This window comes from Caretta caretta, chromosome 13 (genome assembly GCF_965140235.1).
Source record: "Caretta caretta isolate rCarCar2 chromosome 13, rCarCar1.hap1, whole genome shotgun sequence".
NCBI classification, from domain to species: Eukaryota; Metazoa; Chordata; order Testudines; family Cheloniidae; genus Caretta; species Caretta caretta.
Window position 1 is genome coordinate 19,161,739 of NC_134218.1, and position 14,269 is coordinate 19,176,007.

At 38.6% G+C, this 14,269-nt stretch overlaps 1 protein-coding gene across 5 annotated transcripts in view; it reads right to left on the reverse strand.

The window, feature by feature from the left end:
- Positions 1–9,533, reverse strand: part of EYA2 (EYA transcriptional coactivator and phosphatase 2) — a 156,284-nt gene extending 146,751 nt beyond the window's left edge. Inside the window, exons 1-2 of one of the 5 annotated variants that reach the window (XM_048819519.2) lie at positions 9,221–9,388; positions 8,646–8,788 (exon numbers count right to left, since the gene is read on the reverse strand). The gene's annotated coding sequence lies outside the window, so the exon portion shown is untranslated. Of the gene's footprint in view, positions 1–8,645; positions 8,792–9,220; positions 9,389–9,453 lie in introns of those variants that run through there. The other 4 variants (XM_048819520.2, XM_075118784.1, XM_048819518.2 and 1 more) reach the window with 4 other exon arrangements.
- Between the last annotated feature and the right edge of the window lie 4,736 nt (positions 9,534–14,269).

Genomic DNA, 14,269 nt, shown 5'->3' on the forward strand with positions numbered 1-14,269 from the left:
GGTGAGGTTACTTACACTATCACCAGTGGAGCTATGACACTTACAGGCAAAGCATGTCAATGAATGATAAGGAGCTCATTTCAGCCCTCCATCACCTTTGGATTTGCTGGCTTTTGTTAGCTTGTGTAAAATGAACTTTACAGAGTCAAGAATAATGTGCCCGTTTCTGTGCATTTTGTATTGGTGACGCTGTCCCTCCTTGTAAGTTTACACGATGCGGCTTAAGTCAATAGGTGTTTTGTGCACAATGACTGCAGCATAAGACTAATACAATTACTTTTTGCAGTGAGTGCAAAAGGTTTAAGGATGCTCCAAAAAAAGGGCCCAATCCTGCTCTGACTAAAGTAAATAGCAAAAGTCTCTTACTGCGCTGGGAACAGCATCAGGCCCAAACGCTTCCTACATTTGTCCAAACTTAAGTACTGTATGGGAGAAGATGCATGTAAAATAAATTGTATACACTAAGCCCCAGACGTCAGCACTGACTTCCAACCCTATGCCTAGCTCAATGCCTCCAAGCATTTTAACGGTGCTTTCGTTTCATTAAAAAAAAAATTTTACAGAATAGTTTTGTTTCATTTTCAGTAAGCATGTCAAGATTTTGCCTGCTGCATTCCTAAGGAGTCTTCAAGGATTTAGAATTAAACCTTTTAAAGTTTTAAACTAACTCTCTCTCTCTCTCTCTATTTTATTTATTTATATATATAATCAAATGCAAAGGGGGAGGGTCACACAACTGGCTAGATAACTTAGCTCAGTTCCGAATTTAAATCTATTGCAAATTATTTAAGGGGAAAATATAATAAACGCAAAGAATGGGTTACATAAAAATGCTGCTCAGAAAAGAACTTTCAGAACTGTTTCACAATCTTGTGGAAACCATTGATGGGTGTGTTTGAGTGGTGCAGACACTTGTGAATAACACACAAGCCCCCATAATTGCTTTGCTTACTCAACTAAAAATCCTGCTCTCTCCCCCTCCCCCCTCCACCAATGCCTGCTCCACTTTCCCCTTGTTGGTTCTGTTTCTTGTGGGTGCTTGAGTAATACTAGAGGCATTTCCAGTCTTAAAGGCATTTGCTGAGTTTAAGAAATTCTCCCCATCTCCCCTCCCCTTTCCTACTCTGGTTAACTTCTCTGTGGAGTCCACTGTATTCAGCAAGGAGTCTTTATAGTATGGCATCTTAGACTCAGCCAGTAACAACATCACTTTCATTCTCCATTCACTAGGCTGTCCACCTTCTCAAAACTAAGGATCATCAAACAGTTTACAATACAAGGCTGCAAGTCAAAACCTGTTCTCATGTGCCCTGAAACAGTTTAAAAGTACCAATTTTCCTACAAGTGTTCGTATGACTAAAAATGGGCAAGCAGTCCTCTGGATCATAATTATAAGGGTTCATATGAGTACACAGCAGGGAGCCAAGACCTGTCTTATAGGAATCTCTATGCAGACTGTGGAACTCTGTCCACAGAATGACTGCTCTAAACCAAAGTTCATTATAACCAGCTTTGTGATATGCATGTTCTGATGCACTGAACACAACCATGCAATAGAATGAAAATTTTGAAGTAAGTGATGTTTGAATGAAGTCAAGTTCAGGTCTCATCATTTTCCTTTCCCAGAAAAAACAAACTTGAGACAAAAAGCTTCCAAAATTGGCATGATGAAACACCCACTAACATTTCATGCTGTGCTCAGGCACAGGAACAGTACACAAAGAAATGTCAGGTTTGTAACCAAATATTTTAACCCCCCGTTTTCTTAAAGGCAAACCAATTCTGTATATACTAGGAATGGACTGTCTAACATCCACAAACTGGCTTCCAGTCAGTCAGTCTCCGTCTTTCAATGGAATAGTCATTTCACCTGCTTTTAGAATCCCTAACCTTGAAACCATATCCAGGGTTTTCGCTGCAATTAGCTCCATTTTCAGGCTTTGTATTCCGCTCTGGCATTAACAAACACACAACACCCCAACAAAACACACACTCCACTTCCACCACCATCAGTCAACAAACAGGCACAAATTTCACAATAGCTGAAGTCATTCCCTTTTAGCAATTAGAGTTTGTGGGAGAGCATTGTTAGTGGTTTTAACTTAGGTTTCTGCAATTGCAGTTATGCTTATTTATGCATTTAGAGCATATGATCTAATACACTTAGGTTTAACTACTTTACTCTTTTGACATTCTTTCCAAATTATAAAAGGATTCCTGGGGTTTTCACTCCTTTGGTAAAGAAACAAAATTGCTGTCCAATAACTTCTTCAAAATACAGGGAGGGTAGTTTTTGAAAATAATTCAGGGGAAAACCATAGACATACAGACTCAGATATATAAGTATGGTTCTCAGGAGTCCCCATTCTCCACCAACCTGAATGAATCCTTCGTATTTCTAGAAAAGAAAGTAGTAGCAATATTCTGTGATTACTTTGAGTGTGTATAATAGTTTCTTAATCGGTAACTTTTTAGAAAGAGATGCATTCAGACTTTCACTTTTTCTGAAATGCAACAGCCCTTTTATGGTAAATTTTCTCATCTTCAAGGTGCTTTCCAAATTATGGGCCCAATTCTGCAAGTCCTCAAACAGGGAAAACTCCCGGAGAAGTCAGTGAAAATATTGCCGTAACAAGACAGCAGGATTTGGACTTATTATTCAATGTTCTGTGCACTGTTTACAGTCACTTTATAATGTAGTTCCTTCTGTAACAATTAAAATGTAGCATAGCTCAGTTTGGCCCTGATCCTGTCTCACTGTAGTCAAAAGCAAAACTCCCATTGATTCCAGTGGTATAAAACTAGGCCATTTGACCCCAATTCAACAAAGATAATTCTATGGGACAACCCAGGTTCTCTTTGTAACATTAGGGCTCTTATTCATTTAATTTTTAAAAACATCCTACATAAATTTAACTGTCAGAGTTTTACTTTTACTCCCACTAACTATAATCTTGATTGCCCAGAGCCACTTTTGAGATGTGGGCTTTTTGTTATGAAAAATAAAAACTACAATGCATCAGTCTGTAGGTTGTAAAGTAATATTCATTAGTCTCTCAGTTACAGTCCTCTATTTGTCCTTGCTGAAGAAGAAACACAGAGTCTAATGTTTTTTTAAAATTCAAACTAAAAAAGGGCATAAAACATTCCCCTTTCCTCGGAGATAAAAAAAAATAGAGCTTGGGTGGTGAGGGAATTAAGTGACAATTTAAGTGAGAACTGGAAAACCGGGATTCCAAGTAGTTCCTTTGAACACTATGTGTATCTTACTGTGTCTGTGTGGCTGTGCATTTGTTTTGACTGGCACATTCATAAACAAATCACAATATTTTTCTGAATGTTTTAAGAAATTGCCTTTTCTGTTTTGATCCTGCAAGTCACTTAATTGTGTTTATAATGTACCTGACTATTCTGAATATTTCAATCCAGCACACAAGTTCGAGCATGCCTCCAACCCAGAACAAGTATGCCCACCAAGCCCCAAATAACCTTCATAACAAGACAAAAAAGACCACTTCTGCTACTGTATTGTGGATCCTAAAGCTTCTCTTTTGTTTAAAAAACAAAAAACCAACAACAGCTGTTAGGTGAAAACAGAGATAGTCGAACAACAGGTTCACAGACTACACAATGTGTTGTGTCTAAGAACAAAAGTTTTGTACATCTCAAGCTTATGGTCCTACATCTTCATATTTCTGTAAGATACCATAAATTAGTGTTAAGCTCTACATAGCGGGTGACATAACCAGGTGTTACCTGCCTCACCCAAACCTATTACTTTTTCTGTTATTTTTTGGTTCTCCATTTTTTTTAAACCTGCCTTTCCTAACCATTCTCTGACTACATGAATCATCCATAAAATAAAAACCTAGTTTAACATGCTTCACATTAAACTTTACCAGAACTCTGAAGCAGACTTATGGCTTTCTGCAGAGCCTCTGCACATGAATGGAAGATACACTATTTGAATGCAATATGTTTAGTAAGTTTATGGTGATAAAATGGGATGGAAGAGACCATTGAAGATGTCATCTGTATTTCTCAGCTAACAAAAAAAAAACAAAAAAAAAAAACCTCTCATATCTCTAGCATTCCACACATGCTATTAAACAGAAATAATTCCTTCTGTGCTAACAAACCATAGACAGGTTTCAGAGTAGTAGCCGTGTTAGTCTGTATTTGCAAAAAGAAAAGGAGTACTTAGAGACTAGCACCTTAGAGACTAGCAAATTTATTTGAGCATAAGCTTTCGTGAGCTATAGCTCACTTCATCGGACCATATATAGTATGACTCAGTAACATAGCCGTTAAATAAACTTGTTTAGATGCTGCTACTCAGTACAAGGAGTTAAGCAGTTACACATTAGATAATTTAGATGGGAAGGGTGATAATCCTGTAGGTGTTTTTCCCCATTAATTGATACACCATTAGGCTGAGTATTTTTAAATAAGGCATAAAGATACATAACTAAAGCCAGAGTATAATACAGTGGATGAACCAGAGGTCTGATTATTTAAAATGAAAGAAGATGCAGTATGTGTGGCAGTAGATAGAATCCTTTGCCATGATATTTTAGATCTGATTCTTCTCATTCTGCTTTTACATCAGTGTAATTTCAGTAGAATTACTCGTGAATTTACAGTAGCCTATCAGAGAGGAGAATCAGACCTTTCTTATTAACCTTAGGTCTAATCAGTGAAAAATAAGTTATTTTGCAACCATATGAAGGAAAATTTCCCTTTTTCCTTTAACAAACCACAGCGCCATCAGGTCCTCTGACAAGCGGCAGCTCCTCTGAGCCCCAAGTGACACACTCTTGTCACCGAGCTGCAGTTATTTGCCACCTAACTGAGGGGTTTATCCTCACCTGATTAAAACAGGGTGTTTGTTAAACACCATTACACAAGTTAAAACAATGCCTCATCTTCTTTATTTATAGATCTTAACTCGGTTAAGTTGCCATCACCAATTGTTTTCTGATTGGACCTTTCAGCCAATAACTCTAACAAACAAAAAGCATCTAATAAGGACGGTCTTTCTGTCATTATGGAGGAGGAGGAAAAAAAGGGGATTTTTCTGTTAACTGTTCAGGGATTGCTTAGCTCTATGTCCTATTCTTACTAGGGTGAGCAGTATGTGAAGAGATTTGTTGGACTAGCTCAATCACTACTTTTTCTAAAAACACATTTAAAGTCAAAACACTGAATAGTGATTGTGCATCTAATTTGTTTATGGTCTACATGTGCTAGTTTCACAGTTCTAGTTTTAGATATGCTGTATATTTGGCACATGTTCCTCTGTATTTTTTCTTCCTGCCTTTGTTGCCGTGAAATTTAATGAGAGGTACCAGATTAACAACCCTGGAGACTGACATCCTACATTTACCCACAAAATACAGGCAATGCCAAAACAAGTTTTCCCTACAAAGCCTACCTGACCCGCAGGGAACATTTATTTTTGATTGTCATATTTGAAAACAAGATTCTTTGATTAGGTCAAACACACTATGAACAGAATTTGAATTTGCAACTTAATGTAACCATTTGACCTTAACAGTAAATCCACTCAGGCAAAATTAATTACAAACTATTTTCCTGGTATTTTTGAAAATATCTTTCTATTTTCACTTAGCTTTTAAGTGTTTTTTGACTGCACAAAAAATCCTAACAGTCATTTCAACATATTAAGTATAACAACCTGTGAATTTACTGCAGGAGTTTACTGCAAAGATTAATTAGTCTTCAACACTGTTCTAGTTGGTTACTCCAGCCGAAGACACCTTAAAAACATCTGGCTATTGCAAAGTGTGGCAGAGAGGAAACTAATTTCACTGAAGAGAATTATAACCAATTTCAGATTAACTGTTGTACTACTGCATGAAAAATAGCTGAAAGGCAGCAGAAAATTATGGAAATCTGTTTAATAGATCTCTGTTGAAAGTTCATTTGTTTATAAATACGTACACAGGTCCTTCAAACAGGCACATACTTTTTAAGCACGAGTAGTCCCATTGACTACAGTGGGACTACTCAAGCTTAAAGTTAAGAAAGTCCATCAGTGTTTGCAGGAATGATACCTATATTAAGCTATTTAATCTTTACCAAAAACTAAAGCGTCAATCACTTATCTAAGCACAATGCAATTGCATTTAGCATGCCCTAAATGACAATATTCTCAATGTCCCTTGTTTCCAGTGTGTATGTCTGAGTTTAACATGTCTGTATAATAGTAGTGTGTCTACACATGTATTGTAGCTTTGTATAGATTCTTAGAGTCCCTCTTCAACAACTAACATTTTATTCCTCCTAAATGAAGCTCTTATAATGAAATTTAAAATTGCAAAGGTTGTGAGATATTTTAAACAGTAGCACATTTAGATAATTTCAACCAAATTATGATATTATTAGCAAGTCATGGGGATCAAGTCTCATTGCAATATTTTAAAACAAAATGGTGGTGAGGGGGAATACAAACTAATGATAAAGTTTAATGGAGAAATATATTACCTGCTGTTCATTCAAATAAATTTGATGCCACATAAATTCTTCCTTAACAATTTGATTTTCATTAAATTTATGACTCAACATGGAATCATGAAGGACACATTTGGCAGTATATTTTTAAAGATTTTGTTTTTTGAACAGAGATTAGTTTGTTTTAAAAAAACAATTATCAGCATTATTGGCTTTTATATGCCACTTCAAGTGAATTTTAATTGTGAATTTTAAGAAATTACATTGGAACATATCCAAGGCTATAAATACTTATAACTTTGTAGGACAACCATAATGAAGTCTCTCATATTCACGTTTACAATATTATAGGACCAATCATGCCATCAGTTTTTAAGCAGAAATGGAAATGAATGGAGTTATCTTTAAAAACTGATGGTGCAAGATAGCCTGTCCTGTGTTTTTTAAATCTAAAAGCATCCTGAAAGGAGCTAAGATGTTAGTTTGGAAATAAACAGGTTAAATATCTGCCATCATCTTGGGATCAGCATGCAGGAATGTTCCAATACATATGAATTACAATGTCACATGAAAATAGAAGCACTCAATGTATTTGGAAACTAAGAATAACAAAATCCTCCATGAAAAGCGTTCCAGAGGAGGAAAATTCTCAGTAAACCAGCAAATTCTATTAAGTCTAAACAATAAACTATTCCTGCTAGTTACATTAGGAGCGTTAAGGGATGTGCATGTCTGATACTATACTGAACAAAACGGTTGCTAATAAATTGGATGTAGACCAATAAAAGTTTGATTAACCATATGTATTTCAACAATTAAAATTTCATCCAAGAGGAATGTATCATTAAATTAATAGATTACATTTGAAATATGGCAGTTGTATACCTGAAATAATTTCCTTTAGAGGCATTCTCTGACTCAAACATTAAATAAACTTTGAGCGTTACCTTTAGTGTGATTTATACACTTAATTTTCCCCCTATGTTCACTGTGAACAAAATTTTGTATTAATTAATTTTAATTCTATATTTAAGTTACTCAAATAGTTGTGGTTTGTAAATAAACTTGTTTTAAACTAGTTAAATGACTTGCACAGAGTTTTTTAAAACTACATCAACTAATTTAGATTGACTCAATATATAAAACTTTAAAACTTATGCTCCAGTCAAACTATTACATAACATGAATATTACTACTGCACTTAAAAAAACATTGCAGAATTGATGACAGTGTTTTCGCAAAGCAGTTTTCTGACATTTTTAAGGTTACCTTTTTTGGCACTAAGGTATTCGCTTAGGTATCAAACCTAAGCTAACATTTTACATCCTCAGATTTCATGGTGAGATTTCATTTTCCAATGACTTTATTTTAATATTCTTGTCTCCCTTCACTCTTTCTAAGAAGCAGGCTGAAGTGTCTCAGAAACAACTTATTTCAGATTTAAGGCTCCCTAACTATGGTATTTACAGCAATACAAACACAAGGCAATTTATTAGCACTTTGCTTTAAATTAAATATATGCCAATTAAACCAAAATAATGCAATTAATTTATAGGATACAAAATGGCCAAGTGGAAATATAAATAGAAGTACTTAAGTCTTAACCATTATTATGAACAAATAACGTACACTTTTCATTTCCACTCTAAAGCACAGCAAATTGCTCTTTACTAAGGGAAAAATCTCTATTTTTTGCATATTACTAAATTTTACTGTCTGTCCACACACACACACACTTTTCCCACATGGTTCAAAGCTATTACCGTTTAGGGTAAATCATGCCACCATCGATTTAAAGCAAATAACAATTACTCCATGTGTTAACATAACAGAAAACTGAGAAAGCAGAATCAATAGTCACCTACCCAGAATGGCACGAGGCTTAAAATTAATTCAATAAATCCACTCTCCTGCTTCTATCCCCACGAGCTAACTAGCGTCACTAAAGAAGATTTTACCCACAAAGAACTCCCTCCTACTCTTATCAACATTGTTTAAACCCCCTACTCAGGCTAGTAGATGCACCCTCTGTGCCTTTTTCAAATTGCTCCAGAAACAATACTAAAGCGAGGGGGCGGGGGACTGAAAAAAACACAGCATAATTTAAAGCTAATGAGTTTGGGGTTTTTTTTAACTGCTTAATCAGTGTAAAATGACAAAGATTCTCCTACCAGTCCCTGCTCTCCACTCCACACACAGTGCACCTCGCTGGGGTGGGCAAGGGAAGAGAGAAATTTTGGAGAGACCCAGGCACGCTGCGATAACGTCTCGGAGTTTAGAAAGTGGGGGAAAGAGTTTTTCTCGAGCTCTGTTTCTGCTAGGAAAAAACGAGCGTGTGTCATTACAAAGCGGCCAAGTGAGTGACAGTTTCCTCTTCCTTCCCTGCGATGGGGCAGGTGGAGGGGCACTTGGGCTGGGGGATGCACTAGGCTCCCCCTCCCCAGCCCCCCAAGAAACAGAAGGCAGCCGCAGCATGGGGAGGACCGGAGCCGGGTATTTCATCTGAGCGCCCAAACCCTGTGCAAAGGGCTGCACGTTTCCTTCCAACTTGGAGCTCTCAGGCAGCCGCCCGGCTGAAATCCCCACTCCCCAGACAAGGGCGTGGGGACCGGTGCCTAAAGCATCCCTCGCTTCTCCCCGCCCCTCGCAGGCAAGGGCCAGTGTCCAAAGCACCCCCAGGTGCCCCTCTGCGTGCCCAGCGGGGCCAGTGCCCCGACTGCGCTGGCAGGGAAGGGGTCGCACTCACCACCGGCTGCGGAAGGCGCTCGCCCCGGGGCTCTCCGCTCCCTGTCCCCGCACCGCCCGCGAGGGGAGGGAGGCTGGGGCAGCTGCTGCGCGGCTGGGAAGTCTGGAGCCGGTGTAAGAGCAGGCTCTGCCGGGCTTCCCAAGGCGCCCTCCAAACTCCTGACACAGCCCCAGTGAGCATGTGCGGAGTGAGTGCGCACATGCCCGCTGGGAAAGTGAAGCCTCTGCCCTTACCTTGCCCCTTGCCAGGAGTCCGATCGCGAGCCCGGAGCACGGGGCTGCTGGCAGGGCAGGTGCTGGACAGCGGGGTCACCGCGCTAGTAGGGAATGGCAGAATTCCGGTCTGCGATGCTGGAGCAAGGAGGAGGGGGGATCCCTACAGCGAAGTCAACGTTGGGGCCAGGCTTAATAAAGCAGCCCCCCCCACCCCCCCAGAAAAAAAAAATCATGAGATGGGCTTGAAAAATCACCGGAGTTTAAAAAGCCAAAACAATTTATTTTAATTTGCCTTCTAGCTCTGAGCCTGCAGGGCGCACTAAGGTCCCATTTTCAAGCTCTTCTCCTCAAACGCGAGGGCTAGAAAGTTGAGGGAGAGAATTCTGAGATGGTCCTGGAACCACTTGTCTCCAGAAGCGGAGGTCAGAGGTAAAACACCAGTTACTGCGAAACCTCGCCATAAAATCATCAGGATTGGCAACAGAGATGTTCATGGTGCCTTCACTTCAAGATTTCATAGGGCGAGATGCATGGGGGTTGTTCCAAGTACTTCACAATCCAAGTACATTGTGTAAATAAATCTGCTAATAGGTATATGTTTCGCTCTCAATTGTCTTTCAGATTATTCTGAGTTCCTCTTTTATTTATTACCCTCTTTGATTTCTCTTTAATTGGTGCTGGTAGTTGTTTAGCCTATTTTCCCCTTCTTCTGAATTTATAATGCTTCTTTTGCTGTTATCAAATCTGCCTCCTATTATGACATTTTAATTGTTTTGCTGAAGAAGTACCTTTATAAAATGTGAAAGAATTCATAACAAAAGCCAATAAATGGTTTCAATAATTTGGTAAGGTGTAATAGAATAGTATGCTTTTGTCTGTATTATTAAGAGAAATACGTAGCTATAAAATGGTATAAGTATACATTTAAATATAAAATGTAAAAAAAAAAAATTGATGCTGTAACTGATTTAAAGTGGGAAGACGGTTTCCACTCCAGTAAAACAATTGTTTTGTGGTAGTTTCCGTTTATACACATTGCTTCGCAGACTGGTGACTTAGAGTGCTAGGGCCTGATCCTGCAAACGCTTACGTGAGTAAGGTGACTAACCTGTGTTGTCCCGTTGAGCTCATTGATGCACAGGGAGCAGAGCTTTTCACAAAGCAGGTGGTGCATGTGCCGCCCCAAGCAGCCTCCTCAGATTCTGCAGTTCCTCTGCCAGGAGACCCATCATGTACACACAGACTAGCTTGATACATGAGCCACACATATACAAATAGAAACACTCAGATATGTCCCATATATACAGAAAAAGACACATGAGATTCAGAGATACATTCTGATCCTCTCAGTATATACACCTTACTGAATCATGCATATCTCCCCACTCCTCCCCCAACCATATATGTACAAGTGCATACTCTGTATATCCACTTCTTTCACATCCACCCCACATTCTCACACACACAATCCATCCACGCACATTAATACACTCATGGATTTAACTCAAACTTTTGACAATGGAACAAAAACATCATTGCAACTAGACAGCTGGTTTTACTATCAAAATCCCTTGGATCAGCCTGACTGCAAAGTATTCCAACATTTCAAAGGAAATCCAGAGTCCAGCATCAGCTTGGAGCTGGAAAAATTCCTAATATGAACTGCCTTCTATAGCCCCACAAAACCAAAACTCAGTTGTTACTCTCCTTCCTCTCCATAAGTTCATTCACAGCACTAACCCACCATGGGTTTGCTGCAGTTCTGAATCTGTGTCACTCTCACATGTCATATTAACCTAAATCACTAGCCTGGACTACCACTTCTCTGATTCTCTTCACCTACATTTCTGACCCAGTGCTGATCCACATGCTATCCATAAGTAACCATGTCCTTCATGAATAGTCTCTGCAACTTTCCCTCCTTCCTCCAATAACCTAATTGCCCTGTTAGCAGGACTCCTTACCAAGCAGGTAAATACATAATGGTACTTACATACAAAAAATCTTACATACAAAATACACTCAGGCCCTGATTTAACAAAGTATGTTAGCAGCTGCCCAGCTTTATGCATGTGAGCAGTCGTAATAACTCAGTAGGATTACTCATGTACTTACAGCTAGACACGTGCTTAAGTTATTATTCTTATTTGTATCAGTGCCTAGGACACCCAGTCATGGACCAGTAGTCTCCTGTGCTAGGTGCTGTACAAATGCAGAACAAAAAGACAGTCCCTGCCCCCCAAAGAATTTACAGGCAAAGAAATTATGAATTGGGGCCTGAAGCATTTGTTATGAGCTGATGGATAAACATATTTATATATTTTAGCACGTTTATTATTTATCTGAATTACTTTAATAATATGTTTAGTAGAGCAGTTTAAAAAGAGGAGGGAATTCACTTTCATTTTTAGTTTCATAATTCAAAATATTTTGACCAGTTCTCATATATAGCACCTTATATAACTTTTCATCTGAAGATCAAGACCATGAGAGCCTAGGCACAAGTGAAACTGTTCTCTACAGCTCGTGCATAAATGTAAGAGTGAAATGGACACCGTTTAGGTGTTCATAGATTTTATTATTTACTAGATTTGTTATTCAAAATGGATTAATGTTCCAGCTAACTGTGGGAACCGTACCTATTTCTTTATTTTATTGTTATGGTTGTGTCCAACCCTGCAAAATTGCCAGAAACCAGTTTAGTTTATTGGTTTCTTATGCATCTCCAAGAGGGTGGTGGCATTCAATTCAGAACTGGTCCTGTGTCTTCTAGGAACTGAAAAGATAAAAATAGGACACAAAATGCAACTGGAGGAGCAGAGGTATATTCACTAGAGCTGGACAGGATCCTGAATTTCTATCCCATGGGAAATTTTGCATTTCTGAAAAAAAGTTCCAAATTGGAACAAAAAGTCAGAAGTGCAAAATTTCCCAAGGAATAGCAATATTTGAACAATTCTGTTCCAGAAAACTTGAAAGGGAATTTTTTAAACATTTTCTGCTGGCTCCCTGACTACCCAGTGGGGTCCCTGACTGCCCTGCTGGCAAGCTAGTTGTACATCCAGGGGCACTGGGCAGTTCACTCAGCTGCCAGTCAAGCAGCCCAGGGAGCTAGCCAGCTGGGGAGCTGACTGCCCCTGAAGCCTGAGGTGCCCCAGTTCTATGGCAGCCTGTCATGTGGACTACTGAAGAGCTGGAGGCCCCAGATCCACCGCAGCCTATCCTAATCAGGCTGCTAGGGAGCTGGAGCAGAAATTTTCAGTTTCGTACAAAGTGGTTTTTTTTTCTGTCACAAAATTAATCCAAAGAAAAATTCCCAACCAGCTCTAGTATTCACCCTGACAGGCAAGAAACAAACACTGTTATATCAGGGCAAACAAGTGTTTCCTCAATATAGCAAACCAGGCAACAAAGGAGAAACACTTAATTTAAACTTAACATAGCAGCACCTTTAGCTTTAGCTATTATGACCCTAAACCAACTTCTGATACATACCTAGAAAGCTGGAAAGTCATATTGATTCAAATGGGGTTAAAGAAGGATTTGATGGGATACTGATCCAGTATTGCCAACCCTAAGCATCCAAAAATTATGCACAAAGCCGCAAACAATCATGAGATTGACTTAGAATCATGAGATTTTATAAAAAATTTAGAGTCCTTTTTATTTGTCTTCTGGTGTTTGAGTCTTTAAGGTGCAGAGTTTTTCAAACTTTCCTCTGCAACGATGAAGGCCAATAACTTTCTTCCCCCCCCGCCGCCTAAAAATGAAAGCTGAGATTCCTGGAAAAAACATGACCCTAAGAGCTAGGTCTATAAGAAAAACTCCAAATTTCATGAGACTTGATATAAAATAGCAAGAGCTGGTGGCACTATGGTCTCATAACAAATGATCTCCTGGACCTCAGTGAAATTTGCCTTCCCAGAACTAATGTATGCTTTCTTATTTTTAAATATTTTTGAATTATTATTGTTCATTATAGAACACCATTAATTTTACATCTGCTTTAAAAACAGAGGAGAGGCACCCTGCCTCAAAGTGATTACAATCTATACAAGACTGAAGTTATCCTAATCTTTACCTTTTATAAAGATAAATATAGTTTAAAAAAAAATCCAGATACTAGGGCTCAGTCCTGCAAGAGACTGAGCACACTGGCCCTGATCCAAAAAGTAGTTTAAGCACATACTTAACTTTAAGCACCCAAGTAGTCTCAAATTGGCCTCAATACAGCAGAACACTTAAGTACTTACATGATTATCCTATAAAACTATTCAGTTGCTCAAAATTAAGTATGAGCTAAGTGCTTCGCTGAATTAGTGACAGCATGCTCACTCAGCACCTTGCTGGACTGAGTCCTCAATAGCTAAGCACATGCTTTAACAAAGACCCCTGTTCTAGCATCTCTTATTTATCATCAGAACTGGAGGCTTCCATTTATTATATTTTTTGCATTTGTATTTATTTATAGCAAATAAAAATCAGGTCATAATATTCAACAAATTCTTAGGTTTCAGAGTAACAGCCGTGTTAGTCTGTATTCGCAAAAAGAAAAGGAGTACTTGTGGCACCTTAGAGACTAACCAATTTATTTGAGCATGAGCTTTCGTGAGCTACAGCTCACAGTGAGCTGTAGCTCACGAAAGCTCATGCTCAAATAAATTGGTTAGTCTCTAAAGTGCCACAAGTACTCCTTTTCTTTTAACAAATTCTTAGTTGTTTCTTTAGTACTTGTGAGGGACCAATATTTGTTGCTTTGCCTTCCACTGCTTTCAAGTTCAGAACTTTTGTAACTGATAAACAAAGTGCATGTTAGCAATTAAAGCTCAAAATT